Raw genomic sequence first — 23,580 nt, 5'->3', positions numbered from 1 at the left:
TTTTTTATTTATTTATTCATAGAGACACAGAGAGAGAGAGAGAGAGAGAGGCAGAGACACAGGCAGAGGGAGAAGCAGGCTCCATGTAGGGAGCCCAACGTGGGACTTGATCCTGGGCCTCCAGGATCAGGCCCTGGGCTGCAGGCGGCGCTAAACCACTGCACCACCAGGGCTGCCCAAATAAATAAATCTTTAAAAAAAACCCTACAATCACTATGAATGATATCAAGAGAAACTGTTACAATATTACCATCATTGAGCATAACACATGATAAGAATCCAGAACTCTAATGACTTTCCTTTTTCCAAATCATTTAGAGATGAATATAAAACTTGTACTAAACACAAAATCAATTTATATTAGAATACCAAGCTATATTTGAGGTGTCTTTGAGTAATGTTAGCATTCAGAGAACTGCCAAATGTATTCAGATATCTGAAATTCATATTTATCTTTAATTTCCAAGGCAAACAGTAGCAGTGCCATCTTTAATCATGGAAAAACCAACCAACCATCAAAATCAAAGTAAACTGACCCTTGAACAACATGGGGGTTAGGGGCTAATTCCTAGTGCAGTCAAAAATCTGCATATAACTTTTGACTTATCAAAAATTTAATTACTGGGATCCCTGGGTGGCGCAGCGGTTTGGCTGCCTGCCTTTGGCCCAGGGCACAACCCTGGAGACCCAGGATCGAATCCCACATCGGGCTCCGGGTGCATGGAGCCTGCTTCTCCCTCTGCCTGTGTCTCTGCCTCTCTCTGTGTGACTATCATAAATAAATAAAAATTAAAAAAAAAAAAATTTAATTACTAATGGCCTATTTTTTAAAAGATTTATTTATTCATGAGACATACAGAGCACAGAGAGAGAGGCAGAGACACAGACAGAAGGAGAAGCAGACTCCCTGCAAGGAGCCTAAAGCAGGATTCAATACACAGACCGGGATCACCCCTGAACTGAAGGTAGATGCTCAGCTGCGGAGCCACCCAGGCATGCCACTAATGACCTACTGTTGACCTTACTGATAACATAAACAGTTAACACATATGTTGTGTTACATGTATTACATATTGTATTTTTTCAATAAAATAAGCTAGAGAAAAACGTTTGGCTATTAAAATACAGTCAAGGGCAGCCACGGTGGCACAGTGGTTTGGTGCCGCTTGCAGCCCGGGGTGTGATCCTGGAGACCCAGGATCGAGTCCCATGTCGGGCTCCCTGCATGGAGCCTGCTTCTCCCTCTGCCTGTGTCTCTGCCTCTCTCTCTCTCTCTCTGAATAAATAAATAAATAAATCTTCTTAAAAATAAATAAATAATAAATAAATAATAAATAAAATAAAATACAGTCAAAAGCACAGACCAAAATTACAGCATTAGTGTTTGCTGTAAACAGGACTTCAACTTCATAATCTAAAATTAGGCAGATAAAATTTAAATATGTAATGTTCTTTGGAAATCTCATCAAACTGTTGTGTTATGCTAATCTCTAAAATCACTAACATTTCCCAAAAGCCAAATATGACTTACCAAATCAAATTTGGTCTTTTGTATCTAGACTTTATATAACTCATTGATCAAGAAGTAATACAAAATTTAAATATATGACTGAGAATTAGACTAAGAAAGCAACACACTTATCATTAAGTTCACACTCCGAAACAGGGTTTTCCACCTTCAGCACTACTAACATTTTGGGCCAGATAATTTATTGTGGGGGGCTGTCATGCACACTAAAAATGTGTAGTAGCATCCCAGCTTCTACCCACTAGATGACAGTAGTACCCCCTGCTAGTACTAATAATCAAAAATGTCTCCAGACAACAGCAAATGTCCCCTTGGAAGGCAAAATCACCTCAGGTTGAGAACCACTACACTAAAATGATGTTAACTAAAATGTAAATGCTTACTATCTCTGAAAGGAATTACGGATGAGTTGTTTTCTTTTTTTACTTTACAACTTTTATAGATTCTATAATTAGCATATAAAATTTTAATACATTTTTCAAATGAAAAAATACAATTTACTAATTATAATTATACTAATTAATATTAATATTGATATTATATTATATATTATATTAATGTATCCAATTTTTTAATGACTAATGGTCACAGATGTTTTCCCAAATATGAAACATTTGGATGGAAGTATTCAAAATGTTAAAAAAAAATACCTGCAACTCAGAATAGACCCACAATTTTATCTATATAGGAATCTCTTGAAATTTCAAATGAAAAATATTTTAAAGATGCTTTGAGTAAAACATCATCATTTACTGAGCACTTATGACATCTTGTTCCAAGTGCTTTACAATTACAACATTTAGCCATCAGAAAAACTCTGTAAAGTGAATATTAGCATCTCCATTTTACAGTTGTGGAAACTGAAAAACAGGTTAAGTGGCTTGTCCAAGGTCACACACATAAGTGATAGAGCCAGGAGTCAAAACCAGACAGTCAAAAAAAAAAAAACAAAAAAAAACAAAAAAAAAAACAAAACCAGACAGTCTTACTTCACTACCTGCACTGTTTACCACGTTATACTGTCACTGACCATTAATCCACTTTTCTGTCATGTCTGTATTAGTTCAGAAAGGCAATGTTTATTGCTTCAAAAAAACATCATTTATTACTGTAATTAACCAAAGCCAACATCTTCAACATAGAGGCTATGATAAAATAATGCCCCCCTACCACATGCCCATATTCTAACCCCTAGAACCTATTACCTTATGTGGTAAAGGGGACTCTGCAGATGTAATTAAGGATCTTACAACGGAAAGAGTATCTTGGATTATCTATATGGAGCCAATATAATCACAAGGATCCTTGTAAGTGAAAAAGGAAGGGAGAAGAGTCAGAGTTGGAGATTGGAAGACATTACATTGGCTTTGAAAACACAGGAGGGGAATCATAAGCCAAAGAATGCAGGCAGCCTCTGGAAGCTGGAAAAGTCAAGAAAACAGATTCTTCCCTAGAGCCTCCAGAAGGAATCACCTTACTGAAATCTTGATGTTAGCCCCATGAGACTTCTGACATCCAGAACTGAGAGATAGTGATCTGTTGTTTCAAATTTTGTTGTGTTTAAGCCACTAGGTTTGACATCATTTGTTACAGAGGCAACAAGAAACTAATAGAGTCTTCACTGAAAGCATTTCTAAACACTCGTTTTGTTGTCCTTAGTTCCACTGCCATCCCTATAAAGCATATAACAGGGAGAAGGGAAATTACCATAGATTCATGAACTTAAGATTTGGGGAACCTCAAACAGAAATATCATTTTAGGGCAGGCTGGGTGTCTCAGCGGTTTAGCGCCGCCTTCGGACCAGGGCATGATCCTGGAGCCCGGGGTCAAGTCCCACATCGGGCTCCCTGCATGGAGCTTGCTTCTCCCTCTGCCTGTGTGTCTCTGCCTCTGTGTGTGTGTGTGTGTGTGTCATGAATAAATAACTAAAATCTTTTAAAAAATAAATAAAATAAAAGTTATTTATTTGAGAGAGAAAGAGAGAGTGCTCTTGCAAGTAGCACATACAAGTGTGTGTGTGTGGGGGGGGGGGGTGCGCAGAGGGAGGGGAAGAAGCAAACTCCTCACTGAGCAGGGAGCAAGGCAGGGCTTGATCCCAGGACTCTGAGATCATGACCTGAGCCAAAGGCAAACACTTAACTGACTGAGCCACTTAACTGACTGATACGGCTTTAGGCCCCTAAAGTACTGTTTTTAAGTTTTCAATTTCTGACAACTTAAATTACTGAGCCATACTGGCTTTTGCGAACAACTTTCACCAAAATATGTAGAGGATGGTTGAGAAAATGTGCAGTAGTAAAGATAGCACTATGGTAAAAGCCATTAAAAAAATCTATTAATTTAAACATAGGATAGCCAGTTAAAAAAGAAAAGCCTTGCATAGCCTTCCAAAAAAACGATATCACATCAGTGCTTTTCTAATGAATAACCTCTGGATGGAAATGCATTTTGTAAAGGTAAATAACAATAAGTTCCCTAAATAAAAAGGCTTTCATTCACATCTTAAAACACTACCTATTTAAGAATATGTATAGACATAAGTAAAAATAAAATCCTTTCCACACTGGGACCGTGGGTGGCTCAGTGGTTAAGCATCTGCCTTCGGCTCAGGGTGTGATCCTGGAGTGCTGGGATCAAGTGCCACCCCAGCCGCCACATAAGGCTGTGGGGGGGGCGGCAGCTTCTCCCTCTGCCTCAATCGGGGACAGCTGCTTCTCCCTCTGCCGCAATTTCTGTGTCTCTCATGGATAAATAAAATCTTAAAAAAAAAAAAAAAAAAAAACCCTTTCCACACTTACCATGTTGGCATTTAAAAATCAGAAATTAAATCACCTAATTTACTGTAAGAGAATCTTTGATTTCCCACTACTTTTTAAAAAGTATTTTATTTATTTATTTGAAAAAGCAGAGAGAACACACAAGCAGGGGGAATGGCAAAAGCAGACTCCCCAATGAGCAAGGAGCCTGATGTGGGGGTTCAATCCCAGGACCCCAGGATCATGACCTGAACCAAAGGCAGATGCTTAACTGGTGAGCCACCCAGACAATCCGATTACTTGCAGATAAGTCATTATCAGCCAAATACTGCTTATATCAGTTAAAGTGCCTATGTCCCCTACACAGCGATGTTCATTCATAGACCATAAGTCAAAACAACACATTGGAAAATCAGGAGTAGGCAGTTCTCGTGGAATGGTTCTCCTACCATTCTAACCAATGGTATAACAAATGACTTTGAGTAAACTCCTTAATCTCTAAGAGGTTAGGACATGAGGCTAAATACTCAAAAACTGACTATAGAAATATTTTCTCACTTTTCCATTTTGTCAACTCTATGATGTTTTAGGTGGATGGGATTCATTTACTACATATAGTATGTCCAGACAAAAGTTTATTTTTAAAATAAGAGTTCCCAAAGAAACATTTATATACAAAATCATTCTATACCACTAATCACCTTCAATTAGCCACACCAAAATCAAAAGATAATCAAAAGCTGAGTCTCACCTTGCCCATTCCTAATTTCAAGTGGTATGTTATTCCAGATATATACCTTACTCCTCACAGAATCCTTGATTTTGTCTTGTGACATGGTTCATTACTGAACAGCAACTATAAGCCAGACCCATTCTAAATCCTCAGAAATCAGGGCAGCCCTGGTGGCGCAGCAGTTTAGCGCCGCCTGCAGCCTGGGGTGTGATCCTGGGGACCCTGGATCGAGTCCCACATCGGGCTCCCTGCATGGAGCCTGCTTCTCCCTCTGCCTGTTCCTCTGCCCCTCTCTCTCTCTGTGTCTCTATGAATAAGTAAATAAAATCTTAAAAAAAAATCCTCGGAAATCACATTCTGATCTCATGGAACTTAATTAAGCAAGAAAACTTCAGATAGTGATAAGCTACTATAAAATAGTAATAGGTAATAGGATACAATGATTGAAGGGGGCTAGATGGTACAAAGAGGATTCACAGGATCAAAACCAGGAATTAATCGTATATAAAGATCTGAAGAGGACAAGTAAAGAGGTGATCATCAGGCATATCTTTTTATTTCCTTTCAATTTCTCTTTGTTTCAGAGGCTTCTGAGATATGACTATAGTAAAAAGGTTTAAATAATAGTTTAGTCAAGTATTCCATGTAATATGAAAAGTTTAAGCTGTATATTTTTTTAATGATTTTATTTATTTATTCATGAGAGACACACAGAGGGACAGAGACATAGGCTCTAACTTAGCTGCGTGAATTCTGAAGAGATACATCTTTAGGCTTCTACGGAGGTTGTATTAGGTGATCCAGATAACTGAAATGACCCCAAACAATGGGAAACTGGGTTGTGATTCCTCCTAGTTATCAATAAATAGATGTATGGTTTGAATTTTCATTCTGACAGTATATGTGGTTTTTAAAAAATTAACTTTAGGCCTTACTTACCATATTAACATTACATAAAGATGTTCTTTGTTTTTTGTTGTTGTTGTTGTTTGCTTTTTTAAGTAGACTCCACAACCAGCATGCAGTCCAACACAGGGCTTGAACTCATGATCCTGAGATCAAGACCTAAGTTGAGACCAAGAGTCAGGTGCTTAACTGACTGAGCCACCCAGTGTCCCCTGCCTTTTTTTTTTTTAAAGTAGATTTTACCTTTAAGTAATCTCTACACTCAAAGTGGGGCTCAAACTCATGACACCAAGATCAAGAGTCACAAGCTCTTCCAACTGAGGCAGGCACCCCTAGATGTTATTTGAAAGAAAGAACAATTATATGAAATTCACAACCAATATCTACGTAAATAAAATTGAAGAAGGTAAGATCAGCACAACCACTGGATTTCCTTCTACAGAAATCTCTAATCAAGGTGTGTTAGAGAAGTGTACATTTTCTTCTAATTTTTATTTTTCTGAGTCTACACTAATAAAAGAGCAACACTATTTTTAAAAGCATAACTGTACTACCCCACAATCTGTTTAACTCTAGTGTTGTTGCCCTAAATATTTTTTGAAATTTTCACTTAAAATTTTTCAGTAAGGGGCATCTAGGTGGCTCAGTTGGTTAAGTGTCTGCTTTTGGCTCCCTCCTCAGTGGGGGGAGCCTGCTTCTCCCTCTCCCTCTCCCCTTGCTTGTGCTCTCTACTCTAGTAAATAAATAAAATCTTAAAAATTTTTTTCCCAGGAATGGATGACAGTTAAGGATATTAAAATATCCTGTATTAGGAAGTGACCTGCATGAAATGAAACACAATTAATGAAATACGAAAAAAAAAACAAAAAACAACCACACGACCCTATATTGTATTTCACTGAACTAGAAAGTGTGTCATTAAATATGATTACACAAATTTCATTTGACTATGATTTCATTGTTACACAATATTTTAGGCTGCTTTGTAGTTATTTTTTCCTGATAAAACCACAGTACTACTGAACTGCTTGTACCAATACAAAACTTACTAGTAATATATCCTATTTCCCTTACCTATTTGGTTTAACCTCAACTGTCTTCACTTCGTTCTTGACCACACCCAGCAACAATAGACATGGTATTACCACTTGAAAATTTAAATTATTTTTCAGTCCCTTACATCAAGGGTACTGGCTCACACTGAAAATTACTACAAACTAAGGAATTTCTATCAGTCACCTTGTTCCATTCACTATAAAATCTAGTAAACTAACAAGTTGATCCACATATTTTCCTTTCTCTTTCACCAACAAACTTTTAAGTTATAGTCCAGTGGTTCCTGAGACTGGTTCTTAAAATTGTGCAAATATTCAAATTTGACTTTATTTTAAACTATATTCTGTTTCCCACAGCACAGCAAAAAGAGAAGGTATTGCAGAAATGATATGTAGTTTTTAAAATATGAAGTATTTACTGTAATATCTAAATTCATAATTTACTATCTTTCCTCTAAAGACCTGTTTTTGGTTCATCAAGTTTATTACTTTAGTATTTTTGGATCAACTATATTTAACATATCACCTTGAAAATAAACAAGAAAAGCTAGAACATAAGGCACTTCATACCATACATACACTCAAATTTTACACTATCACCTATTTGCTTAATCAGAACAGTAAGTAAGTGTTGGTGAAGCTATAGCCATCATGCTGTTGTAATAACAATAGTGGGAGTAATTTGGACTGGAAAGTTAACTTCATGTTCGAACTTGTACCAACATAAATTCTTAAAACTGGGAAACACTAATATAACCTATGCAAAGAATCTGTTTAAGCATTAGTTACCATTCAACTTTAAACTTCTATGAAAACAAATTTAGGCCAACTGAGTTCATTTCTTCACCCATTAAAATGGGACTAAAGGCTAGTTCACTTTGCAAATATTACTTTTCTTACATTAAAAAGCAGTCATTAATTATCAGCTATATGCCTGGTACAGTTCCAGGTACACTCTAGCAATTCTACTTTGGTAGAGTTATAGATCCCTATAGCTCCAAAAAGTAGTCATTTTCATCTCCAGAGATGACAACACTGAGTTTTTGTTGTTAAGGTGGCAACAGGTCTCCTCGACTCTTGCCCTACACTCCACTGCCCACTGAGTTGGAAAAAAAAAAAAAAAGGATGTTTTTGTTAAATGGCTTAAAGCAAACAGAATGACAGAACAACTTTCAGGGTGAAGGTCAAAGGAAAGCACATCTCTCAATAAAAAACAACATATTTTCTATAGGATAACAAGTTTGTTACCGTTAGTTATAAAGGTATAGCACACTTTCTATAGATATTTTCTAAAATAAAATGTTTCTCAATAAAATTTCAATGATCTGGAGGGTATTATGCTGAGTGAAGTAAGTCAATTGGAGAAGGACAATCATTATATGATTTCACTCATACAGGGAATATAAAAAACAGTGAAAGGAATTATAGGGGAAAGAAGAGAAAATGAGTGGGAAAAATCAGAGAGGTGACGAAACATGAGAGACTCCTAACTCTGGGAAACGAACAAGGGGTAGTGGAAGGGAAGGTAGGCGTTGGGCTGGGGTGACTGGGTGACGGGCACTGAGGGGGGCACCTGACGGGATGAACACTGGGTGTTATATGATATGGTGGCAAATCAAACTCCAATAAAAAATAATAATAATATTATTTATTTAATAATAATATTTCAATGAAAAGAAACCTTTTTAAACCACATACAATGTTCTTTCAATAAAGGCATCTTGACAGGAGAATGATTTTATAATTTTAAAAAATCTGCCACATACACTGTTTCTTAATTTTTTTTTTTAAGATTTTATTTAATTAAGAGAGAGAGAGCACAAGCAGGGGAAGGGCAGAAGGAGAGGGAGAAGCAGAGAGAACTGAGCAGGGAGCCTGAGGGGCTCAATCCCAAAACCTAAGCAGAAGGCAGACGCTTAACCAACTGAGCCACCCAGGTACCCCATTAAACCTAAAGAATCTCTGTATGTCAAGTTTTGTTAGCACAGGATATATGAGCATCTTCTTTTCATCGATGACTTTCTAAACTCACAAGTGGATATAAAATATGTGTCAATTATATCTCAAGAAAGCTGTTAATAAAACTTGAAAAACTATCACACAAGCAACTGTGTTACTGTATATTTGTACTACACTTTAAAAACCACAAATTTAACAAAGTCTTTCTGCCATTGCTGGGAGTTTAAATTGACTCAAAATTTTCTGGAAATGTTCTAAAATTAACTGCGGTAGGGGTGCCTGGGTGGCTTAGTCTGCTGAGTGTCTGACTCTTGGTTTAGGCTCAGGTCATGATCTCATGATCATGAGATCAAGCCCTGCACTGGGCTCTGTGCTCAGCAGGAGTCTGCTTGGAAATTCTCTTCCTCTGCCCACCCCTCTACTCTCATTCTCCTTTTCTTTCTCTCCCCCCACCCCCCTCAAATAAATAAATATTTAAAAAATTAAATTAAATTGTGATGATGGCTGCACAATTCTATAAATACACTAAAAACCACTGCATTGTATACTTTAAATGGGTGAATTGTTACGATGTGTGATTTCTCAACAAAACTTTTTTTTTTAAGATTTTATTATTTATTTATTCATGAGAGAGAGAGAGAGAGAGAGAGAGGCAGAGACACAGGCAGAGGGAGAAGCAGGTTCCATGCAGGGAGCCTGACATGGGACTCAATCCAGGGTCTCCAGGATCACGCCCTGGGCTGCAGCCGGTGCTAAACCGCTGAGCCACCAGGGGCTGCCCTCAACAAAACTTATTTAAAAAAACAAACAAACAAAACATGGGGCGCCTGGGAGGTTCAGTTAGTTAAGTGTCCGACTTTTGGTTTCAGCTCAGGTCACGATCTCAGGGTTGAGAGGGAGTCATGCGGGCTCTGGGCTCAGGCGGACTCTGCTTGAGAGTCTCTCCTCCCTATTCCCTTCCCCCCATTCTCATGCATGCATGCTTTCTCTCTCTCTGAAAATAAATAAAAGGTTTTAAAAAAAACCTTTGAAATGTTCATATCTGTTATGTAATTCTACTTCTAGGGATTTATTGTAATGAAATAATCACAGTCACATAGGTTTTTTGTTTTTTAATGTTTATATAAGGATGTTCATCAAATCATAATATTCAAAAATCGCAAACTGCCTAAAATACCATCAACAGAAGAATGGTATGGGATCCCTGGGTGGCGCAGCGGTTTGGCGCCTGCCTTTGGCCCAGGGTGCGATTCTGGAGACCCGGGATCGAGTCCCACGTCGGGCTCCCGGTGCATGGAGCCTGCTTCTCTCTCTGCCTGTGTCTCTGCCTCTCTCTCTCTCTCTGTGTGACTGTCATGAATAAATAAAAATTTTGGAAAAAAAAAAAAAAACAGAAGAATGGTAAACAGATATGGCACACCCATACAATGAAATTATATGTCAACTTAAAAAATCACATTCTGAAAAAAGTCAATTTCACAAGAAAGGATGTTACAAAATACTATTAATGTATAATTACAGTTTGTTAAAAAATACTTAGGTGCCTAAGGAAAAACATGGGAAAGATATAAAAAGGTTAATAGTTATTTCCAGTTGGCATGCTTGATTTCAAGTGATCTTAGTCTTCTTTATATCTTACTAATTTTCAATTTCTCTATAATAAACAATCATTTCATATCTTAAACACAATAAATGTTACTTTTAAACTAGTAGCCACTTTGAAAAGTACAAATTTTCCATTAAAAAATAAAAACTAACAGGGCCACTAGCATTTCTTAGGAGTATTATGTGTATGTGTGCATATATGTATATGTGTGCAATACTTTAATGCATTAACCTCAATTCTGTCCCCAATAAAATAAATTCTAATGGCCCATGCTTAATTTTACAGGTGATAAACACAGAAACCATGAGCTAGATAAAAGGATATTAACTCTACTTCAGGGGTACCTGGGTGGCTCAGCGGTTGAGCGTCTGCCTTTGGTTCAGGTGATCCTGAGGTCCTGCGATGGAGTCCCACATCAGGCTCCCCGCAGGGAGCCTGCTTTTCCCTCTGCCTGTATCTCTGCCTCTCTCTCTGCGTTTCCCATGAACAAATAAATAAAGTCTTAAAACAAACTCTACTTCATACACAAAGCCAAATTACTTAATCTGGGTTTAAAAAAATATATTAGGGCAGCCCGGGTGGCGCAGCGGTTTGGCGCCGCCTGCAGCCTGGGGAGTGATCCTGGGGTCCCAGGATCGAGTCCCACATCAGGCTCCCTGCATGGAGCCTGCTTCTCCCTCTGCCTGTGTCTCTGCCTCTTTCTCTCTGTGTCCATGAATAAATAAATAAAATCTTAAAAATAAAAACAAATAAAAAATATATTAAATAATGTTTGCTTCCATATCTAGGATAACTCAACGTGTATGTTCATTTCAAAATCTAAAGTAAGAGGATGCCTGGCTGGCTCAGTTGGTAGAATGTGTGACTCTGGGTCTCAGGGTTGTGAGTTTGAGCCCTATGTTGGGTATAGAGATTACTTAAAAATAAAATCTTAAAAAAGAAAAAGAAAAAGTTTTAAGGGCAGCCCGAGTGGCTCAGCGGTTTGGCGCCGCCTTCAGCCTGGGGCGTGATCCTGGAGACCTGGGATCAAGTCCCACATCGGGCTCCCTGCAAGGAGCCTGCTTCTCCCTCTGCGCCTCTCTCTCTCTCTCTCTGTGTGTCTCTCATGAATAAATAAATAAAATCTTAAAAATAAAAATCTAAAGTAATTATTTATCAGCTTTGTTGGGGGGGGGGGGGGAATTAACCAGAATAAAAAAGAACAACATTTCTACTGTATTACAGAAAGGAATTTAAGGGTTTGGTAAAACATAGCAAGAAGTTTCTCCCCATAATCAAATATGAAATACTATGTTCTAACATGTTTGGATGCTGCAGGAATCATACATAAAAGAAACAAACAGCTTAAAGTGACAAAAATAATAACCAAATACTTTGATTTATGTATGTAAATATGTCGTAAAAATGTCTTTTTCAGAGCCCACATTGCAGAACTTTAAGCAAATAGGCTGTATTTGTGAAAAAGGAAAAAAATTCAAGCTTTTCTGCTATCAAAATCCTCAAAACCAACATTTAATCCTTCCAAACATGCAAGAAAACAGTAAGATAGGGAAGAAAAATAAAGTAAGTTTCTCCAGTTTCAAAAAAATTTGATTCATCTAAACAAAATATAGAAAAGGTAAGAATCAAGGGGCATCAAAGATGCAGTGTCAAAACAGACCATCACTACTGATTACTTCTCAAGTTAATCCTTCTTGAATGGTTACTTAACATGAAAGTGAGAGAGTCAAAGTAGCTTTTAGAAAATAAGATACTTCAGTTAGAATGTTAATACAGGCATATTTGATATTTTCTAAGCAAAAGTCATTGCTAGAGTCTGCACACTAATCTAAACCCAACAGTCATTAATTTCTACCAAAAACTGCAAGAGATAACTCTGGAAAAAGACTTTGTATAAAATGGCATGATTCTTATAGAATTTAGTGTTATTTTGTTTCACATTCGTTAATATAGCACTAAGATTTCAAATCACTAAATGACTACACTACTAGGAAACATTTTTTTAAATTGTCTAGATAACCCTTTTGATAATAACAAAAACTGGTGATTCAGTTTTTACATTTCCTGACCCCTTATGGTTATCAATTTTTCAGGTTACTTTCAGCACATTGTTATCTCGAAAGCCCGACTACCCAGGCAATACCAGCTAAACGAATGAGGCTGTCTCTAACTTTTCTTAAAGGCTTTGTTACCTGGATGGTGACTACATGATGTTTACTTTCTAATTATATTTAGGTTTTATGTTTTTTTCTTTATATGTCATGTTTCACAACTCATATGTTTAAAAATGTTTCTTTTTTCAAGGCATTTTGTGTGTGTGCATATTTTTAAAGGTACAGTTTTCTTAAGATTCTATAGCTAAGAGATTCTAGTAATGCAAGACTCAACAGACACAATACTGTCTTAGGTACAGCCAAAATGCCATTAGGTAAAAGCAAGCCTCCAGACAAGACTTCCTAATCTCAAATCAATTTGATAAACTAAATTTTGTTTTACGCACAAAATCCCAGAAATACATACATTTCTTAAATTTAAAATATCTACTTATATATTTCAAGACATATGTTCATAAGTTATGACAAAATTTAAAAAGCATGCTCTATGGTAGAAAAATACTTTATTGTTACTTAATGTTTATATATTAAAAGGAGGATAATGCAGGCTATGAAGAAAAAATCAAGAAACACACTTTTTAAAAAGTTTTTTTTTTTTTTAAATAAGCTCCACCCTTAATGCGGGGCTTGAACTCAGGACCCCAAGATGAAGAGTCACATGCTCTAATGACTGAGTCTGACAAGTACCCTTGAAAAAATTCTTAAGTAATCAGAAATCTGAAAACTTTATTCTACTTAACATGTCAATCTATTTGGCCTGAGGATTTCCTGATATCTTAATTTTCCCATCTTTAAATCTGGGTTAAATAATTCTTGTGCTTTCCAACTTCACATTTTAAAACAAAGTGGGATGCCTGGGTAGCTCAGCGGTTGAGCGTCTGCCTTCCACTCAGGGCGTGATCCCTGGGTCCTGGGATCAAGTCCCACATCAGGCTCCCTGCATGGAGCCTGCTTCTCCCTCTGCCTGTGTCTCTGTCTCTCTCTGTGTCTCTCATGAATAAATAAATAAAATCTTTTAAAAATAAATAAAATAAATAAAACAAAGTCAAGTTATTGTGTAGAAATTCAAACATCTCTGAAGATGTCCTAAGTGCAAAGTATTACTAGATAATAAACTCATATAATTTATATGGCTAAAATATAAACTATAAGATATGAAATTTTTTCATTATCCTATGCACTTTCTCAATACAGCTCTAAATTTACATGGAAAGAAAGGAACCTAGTAAGAAATAAGAATTATCATTGTAGATCAGTCAATGATGACAAAGATCCACATCTTAAAAATTTTTAAAGTCAAGAATCATTTTTCAAAGAGATTTTCAAATTCAAAATGTCATCAATGGGCAGATGTACTTTAGGAGTAACAACACATACCCATCCAGTAAAAACTGAACATTCTCTAAATTCACAAAATTTTATTATTTTATTATATTTTTTAAAGATTTTATTTATTTATTCATGAGAGACACAGAGAGAGAGAGAGAGAGAGAGCGAGGCAGAGACACAGGCAGAGGGAGAAGCAGGCTCCATGCAGGGAGCCTGACATGGGACTTGATCCCGGGTCTCCAGGATCACGCCCTGGGCCGAAGGCAGGTGCCAAACCACTGAGCCACCCAGGGATCCCTAAACTCACAAAATTTTATAAACCTTTTTTTACCTTCATTTTAGGCCACACTGTACAGGCACAACATAATACAGAAGTGTTTGAAAATACTTATTAAGTACTTAGTAAAGTCAACAATAAAAACCAAAACTCTGTAAGCTTTTTAAAAATGTGTTAGGTAGCTGTAGTACAATCAATTTCTTAAATTTACCTTTATTAACATTTATAAAAAGATTAGCCTGCAGAAAAAAAGCTCACCATTCATTTTAAAAACTCAAAAGCTGGGCATGTTGTTTATTAGCAAAGAATAAATCATCTTAGTTGCTCTTTCAAAAAATAACAGACTCTTTTTAAAAAGTAAAACGCCAAGAAACAGATCTTACAAATAAATTCTAAATCTTTTAAAGGCTTTAATGATTTTAAGTGTCTACAGCAGACTGTTTCAAAAGAACCCAGTGAATAAGTATCCATGGTAACTTACTTTCTTCTTGATAGACATAAAAAATTAAAAATAATGGTGCCTGCTAAAATATTTTAAAACTTGTTTTCAATGAGCTATTTTTAAGCTCATTTTAAAAAACTTACCAGTGCCTCAACTTTCTTTCCAAGATCCTTTCCAGGACCATGATAGACCTCTTATTTTTTTTCACTTCATTACTATCGCAATTCATTGATAATTTTATAAAAAAACAGAAAAAATTCTGTCAAAATCACTTCACTACCCAAAACACAAACTTTAAGATACTTGCGCAGGGTTCATTTACGCATGCAAAAATATTTTGTGCATATGCTATATATACAATATGGTGAACAAAGTATGAAAAAAGTGAAACAAGGTCTTTTGCCTCACTTCAACTTAATCCTCTCGCACTCCTTGTACCAAATGTGCCTAACCTTGAATATTCCCCTTTACTTTGAGCTTTTACAGAAAGCTTAAATACCTTCATAATAATGAAATAATGTGGTATGGCATAAAGAGCTAGATAACAGGTCTGTCACCAAAGCCTTGAATTTAACTTCTTTAGGCCTGTTTTCTCTCTCATAAAGTAGTTGGACTATATATCCCCTCCATTTAAATAGGCTGTTAGGGACTTAATTCAAGACCTGACCTCTATATTGCTTAAAATAGCAAAGACCTGTTAACATCCTAACGTTAATCAATATTCCAAACAATAGAATACTATATGACCCTTAAAAAAATTCATAGATCAATATGTGCTAATTTAAAAGGATGTCCAAGGGATGCCTGGGTGGCTCAGTCAATTAAACATCTGCCTTTGGCTCAAATCATGATCCCAGGGTCCTGGGATGGAGTCCCGCATCAGGACTCCTTGCTCAGTGTGGAGCCTGCTGCTCCTCCTGATTGTGCTTGCACTCTTGCCAACAAATAAATAAAATCTTAAAAAAAAAAAAAAAAGCTTGTCCCACGTAACCTATTAAAATACAAAAGCAAAATGCAGACAGTATGACCCAATTTGTGTGTATTTGAAGACACTTATGCCTATGATTGTACAGATATTTTCTAGGAGGACTCCGAAGAAACTTTGAAATGGTTATCAGGAAGAAATAGGGTGTTAACTTTTCTCTTTTACCTTTTATAATATTCGAAAAAAATTTAAATAATGAACATATGTTCATAAAATTTTTAAAAGAAACTAAAAGATCTGCTGATCTAGGTTCTATAATTAGAAAGACCTGGATTCAAATATTGGCTTTGCTAGTTACCATCTATGTGGTATTAAGTTACTTAACCTCAATTTCCCCACCTGTAAAATGGAGTTAGTAGTACTAACTTCAGACAACTGTTGGGAGGATAAAAGGAAATCTTACATGTGAGACACTCAGCATAGCACACTGTAAGAAGACAACTATTAGCAGCTTTGCTATGATTATTATAAACTCCAGAAACAGAGTATCTTTAGAATCAGATTTGACAATTCACTGGAGGATGACCAATCTCAAAGGCAACCAATTTCTTTTACCCAAAATTCAGTCAATCTGATTAGTATAAGAAAGAGCATTTTAAGGTTTTTTGTTGTTGTTGTTTTTGTTTTTTTTTAAGGTATCACAGGTAGCAGGTGGGCTGATGGACACAGTAATCACAAGAAAGTCAGGGTTTTAATTATCATATAACTAGAATAGCCTTCTTCATTATATGGATATGCATCCAAGGAGCCAGAATAATCATTACAGCTAGGCAGGAGACCCTGATCCTGACTGCTGAATACATAGGAATACACTTTTTTTTTTTTTTTTTAAGTAATTCAAGCTTCCAACATGAGTGTTTTCTTATCTTAACATATAACAATTTCTCATTTTCCTAAAAATTTATGGCACTGGTAGTTCATGCGCACAACTTACCAATTAATTACAAATAACATGTCAAATGATTGGAAGACAAAAATGAAAAATCCATGAATTCCAAAAAGCATATTGAATGGCTTTTTTTGAATGAAACTTTTCCTCAAAGAATTTTTAAAAATTCAGACTGAATACTATCAAATCAAAATACTCCAAGTTGTAAATCTGGCCTTTAAACTAAAAATACCCTCATAAAGTACTACTCTAACAATATTCAACTTCATTTTTCCAACACACCAAGAACACATCCTAAACTTCTTTATAACAACTGAAAGGATGTTGCATTAAAATAGGTTAAATCAGTATGTAGTACAATTGGTTTGAGTCCATCACAGCACAGTTTTAACAGGCCTTTGTGGTATTAGAGAATAGTTTCAAAATCAATATGATAGATTAAAGTTTGGATTACCCCAATTACAATTATAAAACAAAAGGACACACACACTCTTAATCCTTTTCAATATGAAAAGCAAATAGGCCCCTTTTAGCAATTTATCTAATGTTAAGTTTGTCAGGATTTAAACCTTTAGAACAGTAACAATTTCAAAGTACCCAAGTAGTTACATTTTGATACATTAAAGAGTTACTGTAGCTTTCCTAAGAGTAATCTTAAATTCCCACCAAAAAACAAAAAATAAACAAAAAACAAAACAAAAAAAAACCTGGCAGCTCATTGAGACTCTAAGAACTGCATGCCTACTTCATAGATCATTGCACTGTGCTGAACTGGCATTTGGAGATTGTAATGAGCTGGACATATGAAGGCAAAGGGAAGGGATGGAGGAGAGAGAGTGCATAAAAAAAAGAAAACATTTAACACACCCATCACCTCCTATAAGCATGAGTTACCAGAAATACCATTTTAAAATACATATAGTTCTAATTTTCCAACATTCAAAATACAGCAAGCAGATAATCTACCACAAGCAGATCTTCCTACCCCTTCTCACCCCCACACAGTGCTTTGCCAAGAAAACAAGCCCAAGAAAAATAACCAATGCAATTTCCTTGTTTACTTAAAGAATTTCAGAAAACATGTTGACTGCTTCTGAGGCTTCTAAAACAAATTTTCAATATTTAGGACTTTTTATGATCGCATTTGAAATATGACAATAACGATTCCTTCAGCTAGTAAAAATATAGTTTCAACTTTATAAAAAGGGTTAATTCTACACTGCAGTTCATTAGCATGCCTTGTTTGCAACCAGAAGGAAGAGGGAAAGGGGGTGGGGGAGCAGCAAAACATACGAGATGGAAAACATCACTACCTCCTTTGGTGGTTTTGAATAATATTAAATTACCACAAGATGTATGGGAAGAGTTCACGAATAGAAAAAAAGGGGGTTAACAATCTGCACTGGCCCCTTCCAGATTCATACTGATGTCGGAGAGAAGGAATTTATTTACACTGCAGTGCCTGGCAGCAAACATGGCTGCCCCTACCCCCTTTAAATCTGAACAGTCTTCACTCCCTCAGCAAAACCATCAGATTATGGCCATGTCTCTACTGTCTTGCTACCATAACACTAACATATCTCCTCCTCCCTCAAAACAGTAAAACCCACACCTCCCCATTTCACAACAATCACAACACCATAACCACTAGCTTCTATATTCTCTAGCCTTGAAAGAAAAGGCCCAGAACACACAGAAATACAGGAACAAAAGGCTTTCTCTTCCTTTAACAACCCTCTTCCCCTTCTTTTCCTCCCACTCTGTGATGCTTGGTCGATAGTTCTCATCCTTTTCAGCATTCAGTTAATTTCCTTCCCAACACCAACCTTAGGTCTTCCAATTTCCTATCTTCCTCTGTATGCATCCTGTCTCAACAATTCCTTGTCCCTTTTCCTAATCCACCTTTTCCTCCACTTTCATTCCCTCGTTTCTCTCTTGATGCCCCATCTCTCCATCAAATTCCACCCCTTCCCCCAGACTCTTCTAGTTTCCACAATGCACCCCCAAACCTCCCTATTTATCAGTCCACCCAGGTCTCTAATCTTCTCCAAACCTAACTCTACTTCTCTTCCCCTGTCCCTCCCCTGTTCCATCTGTATCCCCGCCCCCATCCCACCTCTACTCCCAATTCCCAGCTCAGCGCCACTTCATCTCTTCTCCCCATCCTACCTCCCCTGCCCCACCTCCCTCTACCCTCCACACCCCCCACCTGGCCCTCTGCTTTACCTTCTAGGCTCCCCTTGGACCCCTGCCGGCCACCCTCCCGTCCTCCCATCCCTGCTCAGGTCTCTCGCTCTACCCGCGCGTCCCATCCCTAGGTCGCCCCCTCCTCGTCATTCCCTCCTTAGCTCTTCCTTCCAACACACGCACACATACGCATTCACTTTACCTTCAGTTTGTTCCATTCTAACCCCCCGGCCGTGTCAGTACGATCACAGGAGAGACACGGAGGCCCGGAGTGGGGCTAGGGTGCGGGCAGCCGCCGGGGCTGCGGGGGGAGGAGACGGAACCAAGCTAGGCCGCATGAAATCCCCGGGCTAGATTTCCCCCGCGCCGGACGCCTCTGCCATGGCTGCCGACACCGAGGAGGGCCGCGGCCGGGCCGGGCCGGGCGTGAAGCGAAAAGGAGGAAGGCTGCGGGAGGTGGGGTGGGCAGGGGCGGTGGAGGGATGGGGGGTCGCCGCGCAGCCGCCGCTGCCAGGGAGAGGGCTGTGGCTGGCGGCCGGGCCGGGGCAGCAGGGTCCTCGGGGCTCGACTTGGCCTTCGCACGCCTCTCCGCAGCGATCAGTGCCTGGTCCCTTTCCGCCTCCGCCTCCGCCTCCGTCCTGCCGCCGCCGCCGCCCGCTCCAGCCGCCGCCGCCGCCGCCGCCGCGCACAAAGTCCCCCCACCCGGCTCTCCGAGCGCCGCCGCCGCCGCCGCCGCCGCCGCCGCCGCCAAATCCTCAGCCCCTGATTGGCCGCTGGCCGCGGCGCCTGCCGGGAAATGCAGTCCCAGGTTGGGGGCAAAGGGGGGCAAAAGGAGGAAGAGGATAGTCGGCGGGGCGGAGAGGAGCGGCCCGAGAGAGTCTAGACGAGAGTGAGACCGCCGGCGATAAAGGCAGAGGCAGGAAGGAATGCTACAAAGAAGAGTAAAAAAACAAAACAAAACCAGAAGATAGGTGAAAGGTTGGGCCTGTGAGGTAAAATTGGGTTCGTGCGTGCTCTTCGAGACTTGTTAAATAACAGCACCCGTTGAGGTCCATATGGTGCTTGCTCCCCAGTGACGCTGCCGCGCACTTCCTGCGTGTTGGAAATAACCTACTAACGAGTGCCGGGTTAAGAGAACAGTTCGTGTGCCCCCTTGGCCGCCTTCTGTCCGGCAGCTGTCAGAGTCAGAGCTTTCTATTTCACGGGGGTCTGCGTCTGGAAACCGCAGCAGCAATTTCAGACGCGAGCCGTGTTTTCTGGCCTCGAGTGTGAATCCCGGATGCCGCCCCAACCCCGTCTCGCCCCACAGTCGCGAGCCCTGGCGGCGTCTCAGTCGCTGCGAGGAAGCTCTGAGCTCCCCGGCAGCCACCCGGCCCCGCACGCCTTCTTCCTGCTCGCGCTGCGGGCCCGGAGGCTTGTGGGTAACCAGGAGGACGTCAGCGCCAACTGCAGCCCGGACCCCCGGGGACCCAGAGGGCTCCGTTCCCGTCACGTGCCCGGGCCTCTGCTGCTCGCTGCCAGACCTTCGCTTCGAGGGATGGGAGGACGCTTATCCTCGACAGAGCTCGCACAAGAATGAGAGCAGGAAAAGGGGAGTCAAAATTCTCTGAAACCCTCGAAGCCCTCCCCTTCCTAGGAAATGCATGCTAATCGATAGAAAGTGTGGCACATGAAAGTAATCTTGTCGGAGCTTGCAAAATTTGGTGATGTTTCCTGGGGCCTGGTGGTGATGACTTAGAACGTTGCAGTGCAGAGACTTGAATGTACAGAGAAAACGCAGGCAGCAGCGACCAGATGAGGAAACCTCTGTGCTCTGTTCTGAGGATAATGAAGCCATGTCACAACTAGATATTATACTCTGCACCGACATGATAGTTCTGGATCTGTTTGGCATGGCCACATTAAGTTCTTGATATCTTTACCCTTAAATACCACTTAACCAAGAAATTAAAAGATTCCTACAGATCAGTTATTTGAATGACTCTCTGTGGGGAGCCCGATGAGGGACTGGATTCCGGGACCCCGAGTTTCCGACCTGAGCCAAATGCAGACACTTAACCACTGAGCCACCCAGGTGCTGCATGTTTCAGGTTTTTAAAAACATAACCCTGTTAATTATACTACAGATGATATTGAGAATTAAGCACTCTCATTAATCATTATTTCTAAACCTATGCTTATGTAGTCCCTGTTTTGTGCAGTACCAAAAGATAAAGGAATAAATAAAAACACATTTCTGTTTATTTTAAAGGTCTTTTTTTAGAACACAGACCTCTAAAAGGGGGCCCCCTGAGTTTATTTTAGTTTGTGTCTCCTCAAAAGAGAGGTTAAATTGTTTTTTTTTTTTTTCCTGTGATTTCTTTCTACCATCATCCTTCCTCTCCACCTTCCTGTATACTCCTTGATTTGTTGATAGACTGTTGCCTTAACCTGACATCTGGATTTTCCCCTTGAGGAAAAGCTGGTTAATTGTCCCCAGGGATTTTATTTTAATCTGCTTCTAGGCTGACAAGAGTTTAAAGTTCCGTGAAGTAGATATATAATCTCTTAGTGCAAAACATTAAAAATATACGGTTAATGATATTTTGATCTTGAGCCATATTTAGGGAAATGACCATTAAAATTACATTTTTAGCATGTAACATCTAATGACGTTCAGATCATGCTTTCTGTTCTCCATACAAAATGAGCAAACAGGGCAGCCCCAGCGGTGCAACGGTTTAGCACCACCTGCAGCCCAGGGTGTGTTCCTGGAGTCCTGGGATCGAGTCCCGCATCGGGCTCCCTGCATGGAGCCTGCTTCTCCCTCTGCCTGTGTCTCTGCCTCTCTCTCTCTCTGTATGTCTCTCACGAATAAATAAATAAAATATTTAAAATACAAAAACAAACAAACAAACAAACAAACAAAAAACAAAATGAGCAAACAAGGCAGCAATCCAACACAATACCCAGGGCCAGAGTTAAGGAGAAAATAATTTTTTGTTTCCCCTCCGAAGATTATATCTAAAAACTTACATGATAAATAACTTAATCCTGAAAATCAAAAAAATTGCCAGGTCTGATAGCAGAATGCAAACATTGCTTTTAAAAAAATGAATTTCAATAGGAAGGTTCTTACCCTTCCCCTTTTAGAACAGGATTGCTGACATATGACTGTAGTAGAAAATCTAACTCATCTTTCCAATACTGAGCTTGGAATCATTCACCTGGTTTATGAATACTTAATGACTTTACTATGCCTGTTTGTAAGTGAATACAATGCATGAATAAGAATATTTCCTGGTATAAAATGTCTCCCAGGAACTGAAAGGAATATTTTTGCATCTTTATGATCTTTTCCAGAAAAGTACATGTTTATGATAGTACAGTGATTAATTTATGGAATTAATGTAAAAATTATAACTAGCCTTTTAGCGCTCAAAATTTGCCATCGGGAGTTTTCAGGGAGGCAAAGGCAAGACCAAAGCTTTGTAGATTTTGTTAATTCTAGTAAACAGAAAACGTGAAGTGAAAGCTTTATGTAGAAACTCTCAGGATCCGACGTGCACAAACGGCCCTCTAGTGGCCAAACTGAAAAGTTTTGCCTATTTAACATTGATCAATTTGGTTATTAGCTGAAAAACGCTGTGAATTAAAAGCAGTCTACATTTTTTAAAAAACCAAAAACCTGAAATTGACCACCCGCCATCATTTATTCTTACAAATGTGCAGCCCCGATGAGTGAGGTCTGTAATCAGCTCACATGGTAAGAGAAGTATTCTCCCTGTGAAAGCGATTCCTTGTTGCCTGGTGTTAGTTCCAGCAGAGCCCCTAAAAATGTTTTCCTTCTAGAGCCAGATGAAATGGATGGGTAGAGATAACAGGAGAGTGAGAACATTTCTGTATCCTTCACTTTTCCAAGACGGCTCAGTTACCCAACCTAGGAACGGAAGTGCCCCAAACCTGCAGTGCCTACGTAATCGCAGTTACTGTAATACACATCTTAAACGTTATTTGAGATTTCTATGCAAACTACTGATCATAAACAATATATGTGAAGAGAGCACTTATTTTTTAAGAAGATTTTATTTATTTACTCATGAGAGACACACAGAGAGGCAGAGACATAGGCAAAGGGAGAGGGATAAGCAGGCTCCCCTTAGGGAGCCGGATGTGGGACTCGATCCCTCAACTCCAGGATCCCGCCCTGAGCCTAAGGCAGAGCTTAACCATGCAGGCATCCCAAAGAGAGCACTTATAAAACAAATTACTCTAGTGGAATCCAGATTTCCATATGAAGATTTCAAAAGCATTCCACTCTTAGGCCCCGGAGAAAGGAAAAGGATGTTTTCCTAACCATTCCCGCCCGTTCTGCAGCTTCCTCTCCGCAGACCTCTCCGCGCCACCCCAACCCCAGCGGTTGATTTGGAGGGGCCGAGGGTGGGGTGCGGGAGCACATCAAAGTGATGTAATTCGTGACTTTAAGATGGTTACCATGGCGACTATCAAGCATATTACGCTATCAGGGTAAGAGGTTCTTTAATCTAGCCTTCAACGAGGATTTTCGAGGAGGTTAGCCCACAGCCTACAGAGTGTGGACAGACGGAAAAACGTCAGTCTCGCCCTCCCCTGCAACACAGATTCTCCCGAAACCAAACCCAGTAGAGAGGTCATTTGGCGGGTGGGAACCGGCCCTTGGCAGTCTGCAGGGCTGCACGGCGAAGGACGCCCTCCCGCTCCACAATCTGAGAGCTCATTGGTCGGCGGTGTCGTCACTCAGAGTGACGTAAGGAGTGAGGAAAGAGGTGGAGCCATAGAGAGGGCCTGCGGCCCT

General features: G+C 39.3%; 1 protein-coding gene across 6 annotated transcripts in view; it reads right to left on the bottom strand.

Annotated features, from left to right (window-relative positions):
- The window catches only part of NSD3 (nuclear receptor binding SET domain protein 3), a 123,973-nt gene that overhangs the window by 100,036 nt on the left and 357 nt on the right, over positions 1-23,580 (bottom strand). For 5 of the 6 annotated variants that reach the window (XM_038560047.1, XM_038560049.1, XM_038560050.1 and 2 more), the window contains exon 1: positions 18,970-19,447. The exons of the other annotated variant lie outside the window; for it this stretch is intronic. The gene's annotated coding sequence lies outside the window, so the exon portion shown is untranslated. Of the gene's footprint in view, positions 1-18,969; positions 19,448-23,580 lie in introns of those variants that run through there. 6 annotated transcript variants of the gene reach the window in all.

This window comes from Canis lupus, chromosome 16 (assembly GCF_011100685.1).
Source record: "Canis lupus familiaris isolate Mischka breed German Shepherd chromosome 16, alternate assembly UU_Cfam_GSD_1.0, whole genome shotgun sequence".
NCBI lineage: Eukaryota > Metazoa > Chordata > Mammalia > Carnivora > Canidae > Canis > Canis lupus.
Note: the sequence above shows the minus strand (reverse complement) of the source record. Positions and strands in the feature narration are given on the sequence as shown.